Raw genomic sequence first — 27697 nt, 5'->3', positions numbered from 1 at the left:
TGCAGTTCTGTCTCTGTGCAACACATGTGCCCCGAAAAAGGAGGAAATTATTGGTAGAAGAAGAAGACTTTCTCGTACTCTTTGATGATTAAAACATGTTTTCAGTGGACAGGTCCGAAATTGTAATATTTCTTTTCTTTTTGTGGTGTGAGCTTGATAAAGTAGTTGATAAAAATTGGTGCGAGTGTGTGTGGTGCGAGTTGGCCGTAGGCCGAAATTCATTAATTGTATTTCCGCATACTTAGAAAATGTAGACGGGAGGGAACCAGCTACGGAACAATATTTATTGGTTTATTTGATTAAGCAACATCGATAGTTAAAGCAATTAAAGTTATAAGGTATATTATATACACATACTGTTTATAATTATAAAATAACTTCAGACGATCATCGGCTCGTAGACAAACCGACTAAAAAATTTCAGTCTACACATTTAATAGAATAGATGTATTTCCTTCATTTTCTTACTTTTCTAAACAGTCATATAACTTCTATGACCTACATGTCTATAACCACATTGACTGAAAATTATTTTGAATGTTCCGTTATTTACTGAACTGAACTGAACTTTATTCTCATAAACTAAATACAAAGTTACAGAGAATTCTACATTTTACATACATAAATATTATAACATGCATGTGTGAATTACAAAATATACAATTTAACTGAGGACTGACTTTCACATTAATGATTTTAATAAATTTGCACAGCTTTTCTAGTTGTATAGCGTTTGTGCAATTGAACAACAGAATAAATTTACATGTATTTGGATATTTCCAAAAATATTCAGATAAGAATTTATTTCTATCAGCTTTCATACTATGACATATCATAACGTGGTGGTATTCGTTGCCAATATCATTAAAATCAATAAGATGGCATACTCTATTGTCTCTCGTAATACCTTGCCATCTTCCCGTTTCAATTGGCAACCGGTGACTACCACATCTAAATTTGCACAGAGTATATAAATGGTTAAATGGTAAAATATAAAGATAGTTTTCAAACTTAACTTCTGTCTTAAAAATTTGATAACATAATCCCTTTGAGGATATACAGATATTTGACAGACATAACTGTTTATATTGATCTTGTAATTTGAGTTCTACACTTTTTGATACCCATTTATCAGCAAATTGCATATGCCATATATTTGACATTCCACAACTGTCTAAAATGTTTTTTATATATACAAGCCACTTGTTTTGATTTAAGAAATCTTGTTTGCAAAGTTTTGAAATATGCAGTTGACCGGCGAAAATGTCTTGCTCACGATTTCACTATTCAATGGCAATTATTTAAATCAAAACACAGACATTCACTAAAGTTATAGGTAAACATGCCGTTTTTTTTTCAACCTTTGCTGGACTTACAAAGGAGTAGAAACAAAATATTTAATAGGCATTTCTACGGCCTAATGTTTTGTATCATAGGATCAGGTTGAATATTTCATATTTTCTCTTAATACTACAACTTGTTTATTAAACTTAGTAATTATCTTACAAATTAAAAAAAAAATTAGAAAATTCAGAATAAGGAAATGGATGATAAAAAACTCAATATATGTTGACGTAATTTGTATCATTTTGTGTACACACATCTGGTAATAATATGCTAAAAAGATCAGTGCAATTCACACCACCATGGGGTACATCTTTGTCAAAGACAAAGATGTACCCCATGGTGGTGTGAACTCCTGCATGGTTTTGTCTAGTTATCATAATAAACATTGTTCTATTTTTTTAACAATGAATGCTTTTATTTATGTAGCATTTTTGGTTTACGAACAAACTTGTCATTCTTTTAATCATGGAAGTATCCATGTTTTAATTATTACATGTATCTATATTTTAAAAAGTCGTTTAAATAAAAAGACATTAAACGAATATTTTAAATAATATGTTCATTGAAATCAAAACAAACATATTCTTGACATTCAGAGGTTTACCCTAGATCATTTTCTTTTGAAAATTAATAACATTATTATGCAGGATTGCTCTATTGAGTCTTGGTATTTAAACTATCATATTCAAATTGTACCGTCTTAACTAATTCTCCGACGGTCTAAAAGAATATTCCTACTAAAATGGTCATAAGTTAATGACACTATAAATGCTCCTTAACAGACCCCAATGTCCAAGCAGTGTATGATTAACCACAAATCTAAAAAATATAAAACATGGGTCTTAATCAGTCGAGATTCAAATAAATCATTGACGCTACAACAATGTAAGGCATATGCACATCACATATACTGGGAATAATTTTATAGGCTCAATCTGAAAGACATGGGCCATGAATTTTGAAAGTATCTTAGATGGACTTAAGACATATCACGGCCTTAATTTTTATTATTTTTCAAAAGTGTCAGATAAATCCAAAAACAACGTTTATGTTAGTTTTCACTACCTATTGCAAGTTACAATAACTATTTTAGTTTATTCTATTTCAATTACTTGACGTTTTGGAATTTTATTTTATTTTTTTTAAGGGGCGGGGGGGGGGGGGGGGGGGAGGGGTAATGGGGTATATCTGGTAATCATTAAACCAAAACACAATGACATGTTTAAGAAAATAAAAAAATAGTTGAATATATGGTCAATTTACATAAGGAAAATCGTCTTCAAAAATGTGCAAAACCTTCCAAACTTGAAAACCAACGGACTAATTTATACATATCATTCCAATAAAATAAAATAAACTATGTAAAGTGTACAAAAATAGATGTTTCATTTACGATAGTTTGTCTACCCTTTCAAAGGTATGCTTATTTTTGGCTTTGGAATACTACGCATATCATACCAAATATATAACCCAAATATTAATCTTTCATTTAAATACAATGAATACGCCTGTAAAAGTTCGTAAATTAAAAAGTAAACTTACACATATAAACAAACACATCAAAAATGTTGAAATATAACCACAATATTTCAAATAATTTTGACACCTAGGCAAAGAAATAGTAAACGTCAGTATCTCATAACTGCGCATACTAAAAAAAATATATTGTGCAAATATATTTTTTATATGATATATATACCTAGGTAAAACATTGTGAAAAGAAGTGGACAATTTTACATATATATCCAAACGCATGAAAAGACTATAGATATAACCGTTATGTTTAGAACACTTAAATACCTATGGAAAGCAACGATAAACCATAGTCTCTAAAAACTGCACATACCATAATAAATATATTGTGCAAATACATATTTTTACAGTGCTATGCATATTTTGGTAAAACAATGTAAATAGAAGGGAAAATTTTACATATCTATCCGAATGAAAGAAAAGACTACAAATATAACTGTTATATTAGGACAATTAAATACCTATGGAAAGCAGCGATAAACTGCGGTCTCTAAAAACTGCGTATACCACCGTAAATAAAACCTACGCACATTCAAATTTATTGATGTAGTAGAACCTGTGCAAACATATGCAAATATATGTATAATCTTTATATATATTTTCGGTACTTATAAACTAATGCAAAGATAAGAGTTCTATGCACCAAATATTTGCGCAAATTTTGTGTAAATGTAAATACAAGCTGTATTTCGTATGTTACATATAAGTAAGTAAATATATGAGGCAGCAAAGGAGTTATTTTTATCAAATATTTGCATATGTTTGCAAATAAATGTAAATTGGCCTTTTCGTGTAGTGTTATAATATATAAAAAAAGAGATGTGGTAAGATTGCCAATGACACAACTATCCGCCAAAGTTCAAATAAAGTGGATTGAAGAAATTATAGGCAAACGTACGGCCTTCAACAATTAGAAAAGCAATACCGTATAGTTAGAAATAAAGGGCCTCGACATGACAAATATAAAAATTCAATTGCAAAAACTAATGTATAATCTATAACATCATTAAGGATGTACGCCTCTTAGGGGCCAAACATTTCTAGAATCAAACTTTTTTCTTCACCTAATTTTTTTGTTTATATGACTCTAAGAAAGTAATTGATGAAGAAAAAATCATGTGGTGGTGCGCTACTCTTTTTGCTACAGCCATTTGAAAGTACCCCCATTTTTAATGATTTTCTCATTTTTCATCATTTTTTTCCAATTTCGGGGCTGTTGTCATGATTATCATAAAAAAAATCTCAGTTCCACAATTAAACTGTTTTTCATACTTTCAATTAAGATGAAGTGGACCAAACTGAATAAATTTAACTTGATAAAAACTATAGGTAAGTGTTGATATAAGAAAGTTTTATACAATTGTAATGCTTTTTCGTGTCAAATTGACCATGCTGTAAATTCTGTATATTTGGGATTTTTCTATTTTTGGAACGAACAGCATATTATTTCAACTTCTTTGCTATATAAATGATAGAAAAAAATACATATCTAAGAATTTTGAAAAGAAAAAAAAACGATATGGGATGTACATACTTTTGGTAAAATTATATCTTTGTATCATTACACATTTTCTCAACATTTTGGCTGATTACACTGACCGGATTGGTTTTAAAATTTGAAAATATTACTACTCAAAAACTACTATTTGTAAGTACACAATTTTTTCACAAAGCTTAGTTTGATTGTAATATTTTTTTTAAATTCATCAACATTTTCCACTTTAATTACATGTTTTGGAAATAATTCCAGAACGAGAATTCAACAAGACTAACACATCAGAAGAATACATGATTAAAGGATTGATAAGTTTAATAATAATAATAATTAAAATTTATAAAACGCCTTATATAAAAAATAAAAATTACACTAAGGCAGGGTCTTTTAGGTAAATCAAAGAGAACAATATAAAGCATACACTATGTCAGATGGAAATACTGAAATAAAAAATACAACAAAATTGCCTACCATAAAAAAGATCAATACGGAAAAACATATTTAAACAAAATATTTACAATCTTGTCTAAAATCATGCGGAACAAGCAAAACTCTAAATAGGAATACAAAATATTGCATTAAAAGTAGATACTATACATGTATTTCCCGTGCTGGAGGGAGATATGAAGATTTGTTCACCCAAGAATATTCATATTTCACGAGGGCTTTGCCCGAGGGAAATATGATTTTTCGAGGGTGAGCAAATCTTCATATCTCCCGAGGCAAAGGGAAATGAATGTTTTATTCCACTGCCTATGCTTTGTTTACTATCAATACATTAAATATTATTTTGCATACATTTTTTTTCTTATCCGCTTGTTTTTGTAAGTCAAACTAAACACGACATACCCATTGATAAACAGTAAGGATCAAAATTTAATTATAAGTCTTTTTGTATTATCGTCTGAAATAAATTTAAACATGATAATGATTTTTGCTATCGCTATTTTAAGAAGAATAAGAAGTTCAAAAAGTTATGTACATTAACCGCGCATAACGTCGCACGAAGTAATCCCGACATTTCAGAGAGGAATATGATCCTCAGAATGGAATATGAAGATTTGTTCAATGACACGTGGGATAGTCTCAACCAATCAAATATTGATTAAACTATCAATATGTTTAAACAGTGGAATAAAAAACAAATAAAACCCGGTAAAAGAAAATAAAAGAAAATCTAATTACAAAGCAATGCGATATACATGAGTTTTAAGCACTCTAGGGGTTTGCATTTTCTGAGAATGTTCAGGAGATTGTTCCAAAGAAATGCCGCTGCCCAATCAAATTGTCTTTCGCCGTACGTCTCCGTCCGCACTTTTGGAACAGTAACTAGTTGTGTAGAGCTTTAACGGAGAGATGGATGTGACACATGTAAATTAACTTGTTCCCGAAAGTAAAAAAGAAGCGATGTCATTCAAAGCACAACACACATGAATACGTATACTACTGTTGCCTTTGTTTGTGTATTGTGGTCTATATTGGACTGGTTACCGATGTAAATCCTCAAGAATCGGCGTAATATGTTCATATTTTCTTGTTCTGGTGATAAGACGACTTGCTGTATTTTGCACTTTTTGTAATCTGTACATTGAAGTCTTGTTGATACCGTACAGCAGAATATTTTCGTTATCAAGTCTGGATGTTAATAGACACTTCATTAGTATCTTGTAAGCGGCTGTTGTTATAAGGTTGTGAATGCGTCCAATACTACTGATGTGAAAATGACAAGATTTTACTATGGCAGAAACTTGCCATTCTATCGTAAGATGTTTATCAACATATACTCATTGGTTTTTCACGCAGGATACACTACTTATCACAGTATTGTCGACTTTCAGTTGAAGATTTGGTACACTTGCCCTAAAAATTTAGATCGTTTCTAAATTTCCGGGATCAGTAAACAACAGAACTGTAAAGTCAAGAAGGTGCTATTCTGTTTGAAATAAGTTATCTACATGTACAGCCATATTTGCAAATCAAATATTTGTATCTTTGGAAGAATTTAGTTAAGGTTTCAAGTAATTTCTTGTTACAAAATCCGTGATTTAACAATTTACTAGTAATACATAGAGTTCGCTCAATGAAATCCAAAACGTCACTACAGACACAGGCATCGCTAACGAGTTGGGATATAAAACACCTTAAGACGGTGCCAAAGGGACATTAACCTCTAAAAATATCAATATGGAAAAACAAAATCCTCTCTTTTGTCGTAAATTGCTGTGTAAAGTTCTGGAGTAGCAATGAAATGTCTAAATCTGGAAAATATTATTGCTTTTAAATATCTGATTTATTGAAAGGAGTTCCTTGGGGTAAATTATATCAGTATATTTAGAGAATTCTTAAAAATTCAATGATAACATATTATCAGGATAACGATAAATGGCACATTGCATTCATCATGAAGCCTAAAACCCAAAAATTTACAAACCAGGGATGTATGAATACGCAGTAATATTACCAAAAAAAAGGACCCAAAAGAATAGCCATAATCACCTAATATCAAATTTAGCTGAGGGAGTCTCAACCTTCTATTCTTAGCATATTCTGTCTTTATCAATCGTAAAAACCGTCGAAAACTAATATACCACCAGCAGTAATATATATTATAAATCCAACAAGTAACAGATTCTGTGACTGTACATTACATAGTGAACTCTTTTAAATATTTTCAATGTCTAAAATAACTTTTAAAATCACATTTTCATTTATCTATTTCTTTTGTTTCAAATAATCTTAACATATACAAGGCAATCAAGATACAGAATATATTTATTAACTCCTTCGAACGAGTTAAAAAGCCCATACTTCCTATGATCTCGCTGTCTCGGAATGAAATGCAGAAATGAAACCTCAATAACGTAATATCATTTCTTTTTTGCCTGCTAATGAAATATGCATAGGCAGAGTTGGAAATCCTGTCAAGCCTGCATTTTGTTTTTTGTTGACGCCATAACAAGCTAGTGTAGGTAAAAAAAATGCGTTAATTACTGTTCTTGTGAGAAATACAAATTCATCCTTCTATCTTTAAAATTGTCCAAAAATATACATAAATTCAATCATTCAAAATGTGTATTTCTGTTTTTTGATGAAAAAGTGAAGTTTAAAAAAAAAGGTTTTCAGTTTGTTATGCATTTGCTATACATAGAAAGAATAGTCACCGCACAGCGTTTCCTCAAGCATATTCATGTATTTTGTTTCGAATTCCTTTCCATTTTTTTTTTATTAAATATGCATTTCAGGAATTTTATTAGAACATGGTTTTAAAAACATATTGATTTATTGTCGAGAAATATGACGTGATGTTAAAAATATCTTAGACTACACATTTAATTGTGGATATTTTCAAGTTAAGAAAGATTCTTGTTGTTGGGATTAATTATAATCAGTTACCACCCTAATAAAATAAATGCAGATATGTTGTTCGCTAACCTAAACAACATAATAACTATATGCCGAGCTCTTTCGGCCAATATGTTTGATATTCAAAATATCATATTTGCACAAAATGTCTTGGCATTTATTCCAAAATGGACAATAAAGGAAACATACTGTCAATAAACAAAATTTAAGAATAATGCTAATAGAAATAAGAAGTCACTTTGACTACTATGTCATCAATACAGGAATGAAATCATGATACACATAAACTTAAAAGATGGAACCATGGATTAAAATTAAACAGAGGCGACAGTAGTTTACCGATGAACAAATCTCGTAACCCGATTAAGAAACACAAGGCAAGGTTACAAACTCAAAACTAAGGGAATAAAATGAACTTCAAATGAATGAGACCCGATGCTTTTGCAGAATGACTGTCTTCTGCTAAGAATACATCACTAACCAGGCGAATAAAAAAAGGCACAATCGGATTATACTTGGATAATTCAACTCTAGTATATACTTAATTCATAATTATAGTTCTACTTTTTTAGTAAGTACATCTGTGTTTGCTTCTTAGAACTATATCGTGTTATAAATATTTTCGACAGGAATGTACTTAAAACCTGATAATCCGTTAATTATTTTGCATTAGGTTAAATTTGAATTTAAGTAACGGATGGTGTGTTAAACCAATGAAATTAAGCATCTAAGAACATATCATTTCCGTCATTTAACTTACTTGTAATTATCAATGTAAACTTTAAACTTAATCATCTTAATCATGGTCAATTTTATCTAGATTAACGTTATCCGAAGGAACATTATATGAAAAAAAATATAAAATAACTATTGATGTTCTAATAAGACAAAGGCTTCAATACGACAGCATCTTGCAATATTGATGTCATGTTTTATCTATTTTTTGAAACTAATAAACCAAAACACCGACGAGGCTGACCTATCGATTTTGACGTTTACGTGATATGAACAATATTATAAAATCAGCACTGTCGTCTCTATATATTGGCAAAAGACTTTTTATTTTTTTTGAATTTTATGAAAATAAAGAAATAGTAATCAGTAATGTTAATGTAAAACCGCAACGAGTTATCAATAGTGTTTGCCATGTTATTGTTCCTTCTGAAGGCGAAGCCAGAAAAGACTTTTGGACGCAGCACATTTACAAAGTTGTAATTTCATTTGGTGAAATACATTGAAGAAATTAATACAGTTTAAGGTAGCTTAGGTGTCTTCCACCATCTTGGATTTTAAAATAGCAGATAGTAATCGGTCTAGTTCTTTAATGAAATCTGCAAATTTATAGAGAATAATGTAATTCAAGTGTAAGATTTTTCATGTTATTACAAAAATAATATGTGTGCTATCAAATTTACGGCCGCTGTATTTTACAAAAAAACAGATTTTTTTTTTTTTGTTTCATATTTTTTCAACATTAAAACACGGGAAATAACTCTCAGATTTAAGGGTAGATAACGCAAATAAAGTAACTTTTATAATAGAATGTGTTGCAACTTTACCTATTTTATTATGTAGTAAGAAAACGAGTCCGGTACCCTATTTTTCTATTTCTTATATTTAAGCATATTATATGAGCTATCATGTCTTATTTTATCTTAAAATTATATTGTTTAGTTTTCTTTTTATTTTAAAAAAATTGGGTTTTCCATGCAAAATCTATACAAAATCTGACAATTTTGCACAACCTGTAGGGTGAAAAAAGTCCGGTGACCGATACTTTTATTGTATTTTTTAAAAAAGCATGACATAAACTATATTTTGACTATTTACTTAAAATTCAATGGATTTTAATTTAGACCCCTATCCACCTTAAGTCAACATTATTATAAACAAAAATTCTTGCCTTATAATATTTACGTTTAGACTAACCCTGAATACAGTTTTAAATGTCCTTTTATAACACGAATAACACATATATAAGGAATATATTTTACCTGTATTTGATAGTTTCTTTAAATAAATTGTTAAAGTTTTATTCTATTTTTAGAGACAAAACAGTCACTGTATGAACACGATCTGTATGACGTCACTGCCATTATGCTAAATTAGTAGTAAAGCATTGTGTTACCTATAACACACATCTCCTTGCATTATCCTCATTCTAATCTTTTAACACGAACAAACTAGTTATTTGGTTAATTATTTATCCTACATCATGTACATATGTCGACTAGGACCAAATATCGATTGTACAAATTCAAATAAATTAACATATTTATCTTGTATTTGTACATGAAAAAATCCCTGTACCAAGCCAGGAATATGACAGTTGTTGTGCATTCGTTTGATGTGTTTTGAGATTTTGATTTTGCCATTTGATTATATACTTTCCGTTTTGAATTTTCCTCGGAGTTCGAATTTTTTGTTATTTTACTTTTTGTTAGTGCATTGGTGAAAAGCGTTTATGGTTAACTTTTAGTTATGCATATATAATAAAAGCATACGAAGCTGGAGTTATTAAGATCGTAGGTTGGACAATTAATACAACTAGATGTACAATTCATAAATGACGGTAATCTGGTAGAAATTAAACGTTCGGTTAAACATAACAGAACAAACTGAGATTTTGATTTATTTACAGTTTCGTTGCATTTGAATGAACTGAATCAAAAAAAAAAAAGAGATAAGCTTACTGAGCATCAACCCAGAGAAAACAACATTGATTGATTATTTGGTTATTGGAACCTACTGTAAATTCAATAGAACATTCTGTATGTGTCAGTCCCAAGTTAGGAGACTATAATTGATTGATTGTCGTTTGTTGCTGTATAACATATTTCTTTTTCATTCATTATTTTGTATATACACCAGGCTGTTCATTTTTGCCGTTTGAATTTTTTAACATTTGTCGTTTCAGAAATCTTTATAGCTTACTATACAGTATGGTATTAAACATTTTTGAAGGCCGTATGGTACCTATAGTTGGTAATTACTGTGTCATTTTGCTATCTTGTGGAGAGTTGTTTCATTGGCAAGCAAACCAAATCTTCTTATTTTATATCTGAAATGACATTGAGATGCACACGTATATGTTTCGAGCAAACAGAATGTTGTTGCCAAAGTCTTAGTGACATATCTAAGCTGTGATATTGAGAATTTAAGAAAAGGTTCCTCTTGTTAAATTGAAAGGTAATGTTTCGTAGTCCTCATAAAAATTGCCTGTATTTAGTTCACAACATAGAACACTATAACAATTATATGCCGTACCATATTGGACAATACGTTCGAAACTCGAATATCTTATTCATCAAAGTGTATTGGTCTTAATGGACAAAAAAAGGACAGAAAAATAAAATAACTTAAATTAAAATCAAGAAATGTGATAAGTCCTTACAATTAGGTTGTAATCTAATATGCAAAAGCATTGCAATAGTTGATCTTATCAGGCCAGATTTGAACTATACCACAGATATTTCTCTATTATTCAACTACTTATGTAAGTTTCCATTAATGTTAATTTTCAAATCTATATTTTTTTTTCAGATTTGCAATTGAATTGCCAGTAGTAAAAGTATATTTCGCTGTATAATTCACATTATTAACAGTATACTACAAAGGTACTTACTTACTTGTTGTAATGTTTAAACATACGAATGTATCGGATTTGAACTGTGCATTTGTGTTATTATCAAAACAAAAACGCAGATAATTGATTGATTTGCTCTGATTATGGTGAATCTAGATTGTAGGTGATACAAACAAGTTAAGTTAGATACTTATGAACATGAACTACTTGGCAAATCAAGTGATAGCTGGTTCTGCAAAATAAAGGCAACAGTAGTATACCGCTGTTCGAAACTCATAAATCGATAGAGATAAAAACAAATCCGGGTTACAAACTAAAACTGAAGGAAACGCATCAAATATAAGAGGAGAACAACGACACAACAAAAACACAACATTAAAATGTAACACACACAGAAACGAACTATAATATAACAATGGACATTTTCCTGACTTGGTACAGGACATTTTAAGAAAAAAATGGTGGGTTGAACCTGGTTTTGTGGCATGCCAAACCTCCCGCTTTTATGGCAATGTTAAATATTACATTAAAATGACAACATTACATGACATGACTACAATACAAATAAATGGGAGAACATATAGAACAAATAAACACACGAATAATAGCTAACAAAAGATACGAGGTTTAGAATTTAATACGCCAGACGTGCGTCTCGTCCACACAAGACTAATCAGTGACGCTCAGATGAAAAAAGTTTGAATGCCAAAGACAAAGATGTACCCCATGGTGGTGTGAACTCCTGCATGGTTTTGTCTAGTTATCATAATAAACATTGTTCTATTTTTTTAACAATGAATGCTTTTATTTATGTAGCATTTTTGGTTTACGAACAAACTTGTCATTCTTTTAATCATGGAAGTATCCATGTTTTAATTATTACATGTATCAATATTTTAAAAAGTCGTTTAAATGAAAAGACATTAAACGAATATTTTAAATAATATGTTCATTGAAATCAAAACAAACATATTCTTGACATTCAGAGGTTTACCCTAGATCATTTTTTTTTGAAAATTAATAACATTATTATGCAGGATTGCTCTATTGAGTCTTGGTATTTAAACTATCATATTCAAATTGTACCGTCTTAACTAATTCTATGACGGTCTAAAAGAATATTCCTACTAAAATGGTCATAAGTTAATGACACTATAAATGCTCCTTAACAGACCTCAATGTCCAAGCAGTGTATGATTAACCACAAATCTAAAAAATCTAAAACATGGGTCTTAATCAGTCGAGATTCAAATAAATCATTGACGCTACAACAATGTAAGGCATATGCACATCACATATACTGGGAATAATTTTATAGGCTCAATCTGAAAGACATGGGCCATGAATTTTGAAAGTATCTTAGATGGACTTAAGACATATCACGGCCTTAATTTTTATTATTTTTCAAAAGTGTCAGATAAATCCAAAAACAACGTTTATGTTAGTTTTCACTACCTATTGCAAGTTACAATAACTATTTTAGTTTATTCTATTTCAATTACTTGACGTTTTGGAATTTTATTTTATTTTTTTTAAGGGGCGGGGGGGGGGGGGGGGGGGGGGGAGCGGTAATGGGGTATATCTGGTAATCATTAAACCAAAACACAATGACATGTTTAAGAAAATAAAAAAATAGTTGAATATATGGTCAATTTACATAAGGAAAATCGTCTTCAAAAATGTGCAAAACCTTCCAAACTTGAAAACCAACGGACTAATTTATACATATCATTCCAATAAAATAAAATAAACTATGTAAAGTGTACAAAAATAGATGTTTCATTTACGATAGTTTGTCTACCCTTTCAAAGGTATGCTTATTTTTTGGCTTTGGAATACTACGCATATCATACCAAATATATAACCCAAATATTAATCTTTCATTTAAATACAATGAATACGCCTGTAAAAGTTCGTAAATTAAAAAGTAAACTTACACATATAAACAAACACATCAAAAATGTTGAAATATAACCACAATATTTCAAATAATTTTGACACCTAGGCAAAGAAATAGTAAACGTCAGTATCTCATAACTGCGCATACTAAAAAAAATATATTGTGCAAATATATTTTTTATATGATATATATACCTAGGTAAAACATTGTGAAAAGAAGTGGACAAATTTTTACATATATATCCAAACGCATGAAAAGACTATAGATATAACCGTTATGTTTAGAAAAACTTAAATACCTATGGAAAGCAACGATAAACCATAGTCTCTAAAAACTGCACAAACCATAATAAATATATTGTGCAAATACATATTTTTACAGTGCTATGCATATTTCGGTAAAACAATGTAAATAGAAGGGAAAATTTTACATATCTATCCGAATGAAAAAAAAGACTACAAATATAACTGTTATATTAGGACAATTAAATACCTATGGAAAGCAGCGATAAACTGCGGTCTCTAAAAACTGCGTATACCACCGTAAATAAAACCTACGCACATTCAAATTTATTGATGTAGTAGAACCTGTGCAAACATATGCAAATATATGTATAATCTTTATATATATTTTCGATACTTATAAACTAATGCAAAGATAAGAGTTCTATGCACCAAATATTTGCGCAAATTTTGTGTAAATGTAAATACAAGCTGTATTTCGTATGTTACATATAAGTAAGTAAATATATGAGGCAGCAAAGGAGTTATTTTTATCAAATATTTGCATATGTTTGCAAATAAATGTAAATTGGCCTTTTCGTGTTGTGTTATAATATATAAAAAAAAAAGAGATGTGGTAAGATTGCCAATGACACAACTATCCGCCAAAGCTCAAATAAAGTGGATTTAAGAAATTATAGGCAAACGTACGGCCTTCAACAATTAGAAAAGCAATACCGTATAGTTAGAAATAAAGGGCCTCGACATGACAAATATAAAAATTCAATTGCAAAAACTAATGTATAATCTATAACATCATTAAGGATGTACGCCTCTTAGGGGCCAAACATTTCTAGAATCAATCTTTTTCTTCACCTGATTTTTTTGTTTATATGACTCTAAGAAAGTAATTGATGAAGAAAAAATCATGTGGTGGTGCGCTACTCTTTTTGCTACAGCCATTTGAAAGTACCCCCATTTTTAATGATTTTCTCATTTTTCATCATTTTTTTCCAATTTCGGGGCTGTTGTCATGATTATCATAAAACAAATCTGAGTTCCACAATTAAACTGTTTTTCATACTTTCAATTAAGATGAAGTGGACCAAACTGAATAAATTTAACTTGATAAAAACTATAGGTTAGTGTTGATATAAGAAAGTTTTATACAATTGCAATGCTTTTTCGTGTCAAATTGACCATGCTGTAAATTCTGTATATTTGGGATTTTTCTATTTTTGGAACGAACAGCATATTATTTCAACTTCTTTGCTATATAAATGATAGAAAAAAATACATATCTAAGAATTTTGAAAAGAAAAAAAAACGATATGGGATGTACATACTTTTGGTAAAATTATATCTTTGTATCATTACACATTTTCTCAACATTTTGGCTGATTACACTGACCGGATTGGTTTTAAAATTTGAAAATATTATTACTCAAAAACTACTATTTGTAAGTACACAATTTTTTCACAAAGCTTAGTTTGATTGTAATATTTTTTTAAATTCATCAACATTTTCCACTTTAATTACATGTTTTGGAAATAATTCCAGAACGAGAATTCAACAAGACTAACACATCAGAAGAATACATGATTAAAGGATTGATAAGTTTAATAATAATAATAATTAAAATTTATAAAACGCCTTATATAAAAAATAAAAATTACACTAAGGCAGGGTCTTTTAGGCAAATCAAAGAGAACAATATAAAGCATACACTATGTCAGATGGAAATACTGAAATAAAAAATACAACAAAATTGCCTACCATAAAAAAGATCAATACGGAAAAACATATTTAAACAAAATATTTACAATCTTGTCTAAAATCATGCGGAACAAGCAAAACTCTAAATAGGAATACAAAATATTGCATTAAAAGTAGATATTATACATTTATTTCCCGTGCTGGAGGGAGATATGAAGATTTGTTCACCCAAGAATATTCATATTTCACGAGGGCTTTGCCCGAGGGAAATATGATTTTTCGAGGGTGAGCAAATCTTCATATCTCCCGAGGCAAAGGGAAATGAATGTTTTATCCCACTGCCTATGCTTTGTTTACTATCAATACATTAAATATTATTTTGCATACATTTTTTTTCTTATCCGCTTGTTTTTGTAAGTCAAAATAAACACGACATACCCATTGATAAACAGTAAGGATCAAAATTTAATTATAAGTCTTTTTGTATTATCGTCTGAAATAAATTTAAACATGATAATGATTTTTGCTATCGCTATTTTAAGAAGAATAAGAAGTTCAAAACGTTATGTACATTAACCGCGCATAACGTCGCACGAAGTAATCCCGACATTTCAGAGAGGAATATGATCCTCAGAATGGAATATGAAGATTTGTTCAATGACACGTGGGATAGTCTCAACCAATCAAATATTTATTAAACTATCAATATGTTTAAACAGTGGAATAAAAAACAAATAAAACCCGGTAAAAGAAAATAAAAGAAAATCTAATTACAAAGCAATGCGATATACATGAGTTTTAAGCACTCTAGGGGTTTGCATTTTCTGAGACTGTTCAGGAGATTGTTCCAAAGAAATGCCGCTGCCCAATCAAATTGTCTTTCGCCGTACGTCTCCGTCCGCACTTTTGGAACAGTAACTAGTTGTGTAGAGCTTTAACGGAGAGATGGATGTGACACATGTAAATTAACTTGTTCCCGAAAGTAAAAAAGAAGCGATGTCATTCAAAGCACAACACACATGAATACGTATACTACTGTTGCCTTTGTTTGTGTATTGTGGTCTATATTGGACTGGTTACCGATGTAAATCCTCAAGAATCGGCGTAATATGTTCATATTTTCTTGTTCTGGTGATAAGACGACTTGCTGTATTTTGCACTTTTTGTAATCTGTACATTGAAGTCTTGTTGATACCGTACAGCAGAATATTTTCGTTATCAAGTCTGGATGTTAATAGACACTTCATTAGTATCTTGTAAGCGGCTGTTGTTATAAGGTTGTGAATGCGTCCAATACTACTGATGTGAAAATGACAAGATTTTACTATGGCAGAAACTTGCCATTCTATCGTAAGATGTTTATCAACATATACTCATTGGTTTTTCACGCAGGATACACTACTTATCACAGTATTGTCGACTTTCAGTTGAAGATTTGGTACACTTGCCCTAAAAATTTAGATCGTTTCTAAATTTCCGGGATCAGTAAACAACAGAACTGTAAAGTCAAGAAGGTGCTATTCTGTTTGAAATAAGTTATCTACATGTACAGCCATATTTGCAAATCAAATATTTGTATCTTTGGAAGAATTTAGTTAAGGTTTCAAGTAATTTCTTGTTACAAAATCCTTGATTTAACAATTTACTAGTAATACATAGAGTTCGCTCAATGAAATCCAAAACGTCACTACAGACACAGGCATCGCTAACGAGTTGGGATATAAAAACACCTTAAGACGGTGCCAAAGGGAAATTAACCTCTAAAAAAATCAATATGGAAAAACAAAATCCTCTCTTTTGTCGTAAATTGCTGTGTAAAGTTCTGGAGTAGCAATGAAATGTCTAAATCTGGAAAATATTATTGCTTTTAAATATCTGATTTATTGAAAGGAGTTCCTTGGGGTAAATTATATCAGTATATTTAGAGAATTCTTAAAAATTCAATGATAACATATTATCAGGATAACGATAAATGGCACATTGCAATTATCATGAAGCCTAAAACCCAAAAATTTACAAACCAGGGATGTATGAATACGCAGTAATATTACCAAAAAAAGGACCCAAAAGAATAGCCATAATCACCTAATATCAAATTTAGCTGAGGGAGTCTCAACCTTCTATTCTTAGCATATTCTGTCTTTATCAATCGTAAAAACCGTCGAAAACTAATATACCACCAGCAGTAATATATATTATAAATCCAACAAGTAACAGATTTTGTTACTGTACATTACATAGTGAACTCTTTTAAATATTTTCAATGTCTAAAATAACTTTTAAAATCACATTTTCATTTATCTATTTCTTTTGTTTCAAATAATCTTAACATATACAAGGCAATCAAGATACAGAATATATTTATTAACTCCTTCAAACGAGTTAAAAAGCCCATACTTCCTATGATCTCGCTGTCTCGGAATGAAATGCAGAAATGAAACCTCAATAACGTAATATCATTTCTTTTTTGCCTGCTAATGAAATATGCATAGGGAGAGTTGGAAATCCTGTCAAGCCTGCATTTTGTTTTTTGTTGACGCCATAACAAGCTAGTGTAGGTAAAAAAAATGCGTTAATTACTGTTCTTGTGAGAAATACAAATTCATCCTTCTATCTTTAAAATTGTCAAAAAATATACATAAATTCAATCATTCAAAATGTGTATTTCTGTTTTTTGATGAAAAAGTGAAGTTTAAAAAAAAAGGTTTTCAGTTTGTTATTCATTTGCTATACATAGAAAGAATAGTCACCGCACAGCGTTGCCTCAAGCATATTCATGTATTTTGTTTCGAATTCCTTTCCATTTTTTTTTTTATTAAATATGCATTTCAGGAATTTTATTAGAACATGGTTTCAAAAACATATTGATTTATTGTCGAGAAATATGACGTGATGTTAAAAGTATCTTAGACTACACATTTAATTGTGGATATTTTGAAGTTAAGAAAGATTCTTGTTGTTGGGATTAATTATAATCAGTTACCACCCTAATAAAATAAATGCAGATATGTTGTTCGCTAACCTAAACAACATAATAACTATATGCCGAGCTCTTTCGGCCAATATGTTTGATATTCAAAATATCATATTTGCACAAAATGTCTTGGCATTTATTCCAAAATGGACAATAAAGGAAACATACTGTCAATAAACAAAATTTAAGAATAATGCTAATAGAAATAAGAAGTCACTTTGACTACTATGTCATCAATACAGGAATGAAATCATGATACACATAAACTTAAAAGATGGAACCATGGATTAAAATTAAACAGAGGCGACAGTAGTTTACCGATGAACAAATCTTGTAACCCGATTAAGAAACACAAGGCAAGGTTACAAACTCAAAACTAAGGGAATAAAATGAACTTCAAATGAATGAGACCCGATGCTTTTGCAGAATGACTGTCTTCTGCTAAGCATACATCACTAACCAGGCGAATAAAAAAAGGCACAATCGGATTATACTTGGATAATTCAACTCTAGTATATACTTAATTCATAATTATAGTTCTACTTTTTTAGTAAGTACATCTGTGTTTGCTTCTTAGAACTATATCGTGTTATAAATATTTTCGACAGGAATGTACTTAAAACCTGATAATCCGTTAATTATTTTGCATTAGGTTAAATTTGAATTTAAGTAACGGATGGTGTGTTAAACCAATGAAATTAAGCATCTAAGAACATATCATTTCCGTCATTAAACTTACTTGTAATTATCAATGTAAACTTTAAACTTAATCATCTTAATCATGGTCAATTTTATCTAGATTAACGTTATCCGAAGGAACATTATATGACAAAAAATATAAAATAACTATTGATGTTCTAATAAGACAAAGGCTTCAATACGACAGCCTCTTGCAAAATTGATGTCATGTTTTATCTATTTTTTGAAACTAATAAACCAAAACACCGACGAGGCTGACCTATCGATTTTCACGTTTATGTGATATGAACAATATTATAAAATCAGCACTGTCGTCTCTATATATTGGCAAAAGACTTTTTATTTTTTTGAATTTTATGAAAATAAAGAAATAGTAATCGGTAATGTTAATGTAAAACCGCAACGAGTTATCAATAGTGTTTGCCATGTTATTGTTCCTTCTGAAGGCGAAGCCAGAAAAGACTTTTGGACGCAGCACATTTACAAAGTTGTAATTTCATTTGGTGAAATACATTGAAGAAATTAATACAGTTTAAGGTAGCTTAGGTGTCTTCCACCATCTTGGATTTTAAAATAGCAGATAGTAATCGGTCTAGTTCTTTAATGAAATCTGCAAATTTATAGAGAATAATGTAATTCAAGAGTAAGATTTTTCATGTTATTACAAAAATAATATGTGTGCTATCAAATTTACGGCCGCTGTATTTTACAAAAAACAGATTTTTTTTTTTTTTTTTCATATTTTTTCAACATTAAAACACGGGAAATAACTCTCAGATTTAAGGGTAGATAACGCAAATAAAGTAACTTTTATAATAGAATTTGTTGCAACTTTACCTATTTTATTATGTAGTAAGAAAACGAGTCCGGTACCCTATTTTTCTATTTCTTATATTTAAGCATATTATATGAGCTATCATGTCTTATTTTATCTTAAAATTATATTGTTTAGTTTTCTTTTTATTTTAAAAAAATTGGGTTTTCCATGCAAAATCTATACAAAATCTGACAATTTTGCACAACCTGTAGCGTGAAAAAAGTCCGGTGACCGATACTTTTATTGTATTTTTGAAAAAAGCATGACATAAACTATATTTTTACTATTTATTTAAAATTCAATGGATTTTAATTTAGACCCCTATCCACCTTAAGTCAACATTATTATAAACAAAGATTCTTACCTTATAATATTTACGTTTAGACTAACCCTGAATACAGTTTTAAATGTCCTTTTATAACACGAATAACACATATATAAGGAACATATTTTACCTGTATTTGATAGTTTCTTTAAATAAATTGTTAAAGTTTTATTCTATTTTTAGAGACAAAACAGTCACTGTATGAACACGATCTGTATGACGTCACTGCCATTATGCTAAATTAGTAGTAAAGCATTGTGTTACCTATAACACACATCTCCTTGCATTATCCTCATTGTAATCTTTTAACACGAACAAACTAGTTATTTGGTTAATTATTTATCCTACATCATGTACATATCTCGACTAGGACCAAATATCGATTGTACAAATTCAAATAAATTAACACATTTATCTTGTATTTGTACATGAAAAAATCCCTGTACCAAGCCAGGAATATGACAGTTGTTGTGCATTCGTTTGATGTGTTTTGAGATTTTGATTTTGCCATTTGATTATATAATTTCCGTTTTGAATTTTCCTCGGAGTTCGAATTTTTTGTTATTTTACTTTTTGTTAGTGCATTGGTGAAAAGCGTTTATGGTTAACTTTTAGTTATGCATATATAATAAAAGCATACGAAGCTGGAGTTATTAAGATCGTAGGTTGGACAATTAATACAACTAGATGTACAATTCATAAATGACGGTAATCTGGTAGAAATTAAACGTTCGGTTAAACATAACAGAACAAACTGAGATTTTGATTTATTTACAGTTTCATTGTATTTGAATGAACTGAATAAAAAAAAAAAAAAGAGATAAGCTTACTGAGCATCAACCCAGAGAAAACAACATTGATTGATTATTTGGTTATTGGAACCTACTGTAAATTCAATAGAACATTCTGTATGTGTCAGTCCCAAGTTAGGAGACTATAATTGATTGATTGTCGTTTGTTGCTGTATAACATATTTCTTTTTCGTTCATTATTTTGTATATACACCAGGCTGTTCGTTTTTGCCGTTTGAATTTTTTAACATTTGTCGTTTCAGGAATCTTTATAGCTTACTATACAGTATGGTATTAAACATTTTTGAAGGCCGTATGGTACCTATAGTTGGTAATTTCTGTGTCATTTTGCTATCTTGTGGAGAGTTGTTTCATTGGCAAGCAAACCAAATCTTCTTATTTTATATCTGAAATGACATTGAGATGCACACGTATATGTTTCGAGTAAACTTTCAGAATGTTGTTGCCAAAATCTTAGTGACATATCTAAGCTGTGATATTGAGAATTTAAGAAAAGGTTCCTCTTGTTAAATTGAAAGGTAATGTTTCGTAGTCCTCATAAAAATTGCCTGTATTTAGTTCACAACATAGAACACTATAACAATTATATGCCGTACCATATTGGACAATACGTTCGAAACTCGAATATCTTATTCATCAAAGTGTATTGGTCTTAATGGACAAAAAAAGGACAGAAAAATAAAATTACTTAAATTAAAATCAAGAAATGTGATAAGTCCTTACGATTAGGTTGTAATCTAATATGCAAAAGCATTGCAATAGTTGATCTTATCAGGCCAGATTTGAATTATACCACAGATATTTCTCTATTATTCAACTACTTATGTAAGTTTCCATTAATGTTAATTTTCAAATCTATATTTTTTGTTCAGATTTGCAATTGAATTGCCAGTAGTAAAAGTATATTTCGCTGTATAATTCACATTATTAACAATATACTACAAAGGTACTTACTTACTTGTTGTAATGTTTAAACATACGAATGTATCGGATTTGAACTGTGCATTTGTGTTATTATCAAAACAAAAACGCAGATAATTGATTGATTTGCTCTGATTATGGTGAATCTAGATTGTAGGTGATACAAACAAGTTAAGTTAGATACTTATGAACATGAACTACTTGGCAAATCAAGTGATAGCTGGTTCTGCAAAATAAAGGCAACAGTAGTATACCGCTGTTCGAAACTCATAAATCGATAGAGATAAAAACAAATCCGGGTACAAACTAAAACTGAGGGAAACGCATCAAATATAAGAGGAGAACAACGACACAACAAAAACACAACATTAAAATGTAACACACACAGAAACGAACTATAATATAACAATGGACATTTTCCTGACTTGGTACAGGACATTTTAAGAAAAAAATGGTGGGTTGAACCTGGTTTTGTGGCATGCCAAACCTCCCGCTTTTATGGCAATGTTAAATATTACATTAAAATGACAACATTACATGACATGACTACAATACAAATAAATGGGAGAACATATAGAACAAAGAAACACACGAATAATAGCTAACAAAAGGTACGAGGTTTACAATTTAATACGCCAGACGTGCGTCTCGTCCACACAAGACTAATCAGTGACGCTCAGATGAAAAAAGTTTGAATGCCAAAACAAGTACAAAGCCGAAGAGCACCGAGGACCAAAACTTCCAAAAAGTTGCGCCCACCCAACACGGCCAGGGTTTTCTGCCTGGAACAAGAACATCCTTACTATTTAGAATAATATATACTTTTGCAAACAGTAAATTTTATAAAATGACCATATAATAGATATACATGATAAAACCGAAGTGGGGACTAACTACAGAATAAAAACGGAAACAGTACATACAACAACTTAATCCAACACATAAAAATACACAGCCGAGTTAGCCAAAGCCTCAACGCACAAAGTGACGTCACATCTGAAATTCTAAAAAAACACACAAAGTGACGTCACATTTGAAATTCTAAAAAAACACACAAAGTGACGTCACATTTCTATTTGTAAAAATATTTCCCAAAAATAAGATAGAATTAGGATTGATTCAAGATTAGATCTGTAATACTGACATTACATTCATTAATAACAATGAAAATTACAATACTATTAATATCAAATTGTGGTAGAAATTAGATAATTAATTGTATTATCTAGCTATGTCGGTGTTTACCAGTTTTTAGTGATTCTTATTTTAGTGATATAAACGAGGAATCAAACGCACCAAATGACAGTCTATCGGCAAATTCTACTGCCGGTGTAAACTAAATTTTGTTCTAAGATTTAAGAGAGACGAGACGTCTGCATCCAAAGAACGTTATTGCGGCATATGTAAACATAAACAGTCTTATGAACAAATCTGATGAGGTCAAAGAACCACTTACAGATAACATAGTTGACTTATTGATGATCGCCGAGTAGAAATTGGACAATACCTTCCAAGACAACTTACTTCAAGTCGATGGTTATAAATTACAAAGGCGTGACAGAGATCAGCACGGTGGTGGTTTACTTACCCTGATTAGATTAGACTTTCCCTTCATTAGAAAACAATATCTTGAATTTGATAAACCTGAAAATATTTGATATGAAATTTTTATAAATGATGACAAATGGCTTATAATGGGAGTATACAAACCTCCATCCATGAAAAATGACGACTTCATAAAAAACTTTACTTAATCTCTAGAAAAATGTTTTGTTCCATATTATCATTTTTTAGTGACCTAAATGTTGATATGTTGTCTGCTGAAAAATCTCAGACTTTATATGATATATGTGATATTTCAACTTGTCACAACTGGTTAAAGGTCCAACATCTTATAAAAAGGGTTGTTACCCATCCCTTGTGGGTGTGATTACCAGAAGTAAAAAGAATATGTGTTTTAAAACACAAATAGTCCAAATGGTGTAAGTGACTGTCACATCATTATTTCTACAGTTGTGGGGACGTAACATATAGAAGTTATAACACTTTTGATATTGATCAATTACTAAGGATTTCAGAAAAATTGTACCGAGAAAGATCTACATGTAAATAGTATATATGATGAATATGAGAAAGATTTAAAAAATATTTTAGATAAACATGCACCTGTCGATCTAAGTAGCAAAGAGGAAAACCTCTTCCATATACGGATAAAGAACTGAGAGGGGCCATATATCAAAGACAAAGGCTTTATTCACAATATAAAAAAAAACAGGAGTGACAAAAATTGGGAGAAATTCAGAAAACAAAGAAATTTGGTAACTAAGATAAAGAGAAAATCAATAAAAGTATATTGTTTAGAACGTTGCTCTGGTGGGTCAAAAATTGAAAACAACACGTTTAATAATTTCATGCGTCCGAAGCGCTTTTCTGGACATACCTTCATCAGGAACGCTCAAAGCCAAACATTTGAAATCCGAGGGATGCATAAATACCGAAACAGTTGAAGAACTATATGACAAAAATACATAAAACAAATAGCCAAATTCATCTAAGGTCAACTTTGCCTGAGGTAGTTGAAACCTTAGTTTCTTTGTAATTTCAAAATTTATAAACGGACAATTTTAGAAAGGTTTGTTATAAATCATGTCAGTACCGAAGTACTGACTACTGAGCTGATGATACCCTCGGGGACTGAAAGTCCACCAGCTGAGGTATCGACCCAGTGATGTAAAAAATTAAAAACAACACGTTTAATAATTCCATGCGTCCGAAGCGCATTTCTGGATATACCTTCATCAGGAACGCTCAAAGCCAAACATTTGAAATCCGAGGGATGTATAAATACCGAAACAGTTGAAGAGCTATATGACAAAAATACATAAAACAAATAGCCAAATTTATCTAAGGTCAACTTTGCCTGAGGGAGTTGAAACCTTAGTTTCTTTATAATTTCAAAATTTAAATCATGCGAGTTTTGGAAAACAGTCAAACCATTTTTCTCAAAAAAGGGAAACAGTGGAGAACAAAAAAAATCAAATATTGTTTGAAAATGACAAAATTGTAGATAGTCCAAATACAGTTTTGAAGTTTTTAATATTTTTTTTCTCCACAGTAGCAGACAAAATTGGTGCAGATGTGGTATATGACGCCTCAAACCATCCAAGTATTAAAGAAATTTTGAGTAATAGAGAGCATGTTTCTGATTTTGAATTCAAGAAAGTATCTAAAGAAAATGTCGATAGGATCTTGAATAAAGTAAACATCAAGGAGGCTACAGGAGCTGATTGTATTCCAGCAATAATAGTAAAACATTGTACATCGTATATTGCACCACAGCTGACTGCTCTTGTAAAATTTATCATTTGAAATTAACCGTTTCCCTGATAAAATAAAAGAAGCCCAAGTGACCCATTTTCATAAAAATAGTGACCCATTATTGAAATCAAACTAAAGACCAGTAAGTGTCTTACCCATATTTTCTAAAATCATTGAAAACATGAATTCAACGAACTGAATACTTTAATAAAATAATTAATCCTTGTTTGTGTGCATTAAGATGTAGACATGGATGTCACATCACAATACTCAGCGAGTTAAAAGATTGGCGTGAAGCTCTTTATAAAAACAAACAACAAAAACATTATAGCGGTATTGATGGATCTTTCTAAGGCGTTTGACTGCTTACCGCACAAATTATCTAAATTATCAGTATATGGTGTACCCCCTCCCCCCTAATTCAGTTGCTGTTTTAAAGTCCTATTTGTCTAATCGTAAACAACAAATCAAAGTCAAAAATGTTCCGAGTGGTTGGGGTGACATCTATAAAGGCGTACCACATGGTTCTATACTAGGGCCATTGTTATTTAACGTAATTATAAATGATATTTTTTTTTTTGTTAAAAATTGTAGTTTATATAACTATGCAGATGACAATACTCTGTCTTTCTGCACTCCAGATTTTGATTTATAAATTTCAACTTTGGAATTTGAGTCAAAAATACTTATAGAGTAGTTCCGGGTGAATAAAATGCAAGCAAATCCCAATAAGTTGCAAGTTTTGGTTGTTGGCAAAATAACCTTTGAAATAAAAAACCATCTATACATATTCAAAATTCGAACCTTACATGTGAAAAAAAAAACACAGTTTAATTATCATACATTGAAATTGATTATCAGATACATTTTGATGTTCATATCGGCTCGATCTACAGGAGGGCTTCACAGCAACGTAATGTTTTAAAACGTTTGGGCTCTATTTTGAATAGACGTAGTAAATATACTATTTTTTATATTTTTATCCTTACTAATTTTAATGTTTGCCTTTTGGCATGGCACTTTTGCACTGAGAAAAAAATCAAAAAAGCCAAAAAAGGTGCAGGAAAGAGCACTCCGTTTTTTATACGTGGATTTTAACAGCTGCTTCGATGACTCCTTACATAAATTAAGGTGCGCCCTCCTTGCAGATCAGACGTATAAGAACAAAGGATCTAAAAAATTTCAAGAATATGAACAATATAGCTATTCTGTGCCTACAAAATTTGGTCAGTGTTAACAAAATATAAGTATTCTTTCAGGTATGTAAATATTCTGGACGTAACCAGAGAAGGTCATGGTAATTTTTTTTTTCAAATTGGCTGCCACAATAATAATAATAAGATTTGTTAATCTTATTTTTTAAACTTTTAAATTACTGCATTCCTAATTTGCTGCTAAATTTTAATTGTATACACTGTGTGAGATTTAACTTTGTTTTACATGTGGTTTTTATCTTAGACTGTTTTTATGTTATGTATATGTTTTTATATTCGGTCAAAAGCTCCTTACAGCTTGTGATGTATATATTTGACTTATGCCGATCTAAAATAAATTTTTCTAAACTTATATCTTACATGTCTTATAAATAAAACATAAGACTTATATTGTATTGCATTAATCACTTGCTTTTTGAGTTCATCAATTCATCTTCAATCCTTTTTACGGTGTAACATGGTACATCATAGTAACTATTGAAAAACATGCCGAATTTTTACTTTGACAAAGGCTACACAACACGACAACATATTGCAATGCTGATTTTACATTTTGAAAAATTTATTCAGACTCATTACCCGTAAGACCACGTTATGAGGCGTACAAGAAGCCGTCAAACCATCTTTGTGTACATTTGACATCAGAAGCATACATATGACGTCTCCTTGTTTAGTTGCCAAAGACGATAACGTCATTTCGCGGAATTTTCGTGTTTTCTTTTTACATTTGACCTTTAAATAACAACTGAAATAAACTGATTTTTTTTAAGACAAAACGATATTACCGTATTGTATTTGCTTACAAAAAGTTGGTTTTACCTGGTCGTATAAATAAAGTTGGCTTACTGCATAGCAGCCAATTGTGTGTTTCATTGCGTTTGCGCTTTAAGTAGATATACTGTGATTTTACAGGATGACGATATATAGGTTGTCATATTAGATATTTTCAAAATATAAACAACATCAATTTCAATTTAAATAACATTATACAAATTTAGTTTTTCACTTGCCAGATTTTTTTTTTTGCGTTAAAATTTGAAAATAAATTTAAACCACTGAGCGTGTTATCTGCCGTGTTCGTGTTTAATACAAAAATATATATGGCTATGCATTTTACCCTTGAATCCGAAATTTGTAGTGCATATACCGAAAAATATCCTTCGGCTGTTTATATACATTTACCTGTCAAACATCATTATTCATTTTTTAAAGAAAGAGGTATGATGAGAGCCATTATTTGGTCCCTGAAATTGCAAAAAATGTAAACAAATTTAATCTATTTGAAGATTATTTTTAGTTTAATTTATAAATATCTAGATTTATATTATATGATAATTCAGTGCAGAAATGTCCATTGCTGTGACATCATGACGTAATAAGCATGCTTAAAACTGATATAGTTGACCAAATGTTTCCATTTCGAATTAGTTTTGGGACAGCATAGATATGAGTAAC

This window comes from Mytilus californianus, unplaced genomic scaffold (genome assembly GCF_021869535.1).
Source record: "Mytilus californianus isolate M0D057914Y unplaced genomic scaffold, xbMytCali1.0.p SCAF_37, whole genome shotgun sequence".
Taxonomy (NCBI): domain Eukaryota; kingdom Metazoa; phylum Mollusca; class Bivalvia; order Mytilida; family Mytilidae; genus Mytilus; species Mytilus californianus.
The sequence above is the reverse complement of the archived record's forward strand: the minus strand, read 5'-3'. Positions refer to the sequence as shown.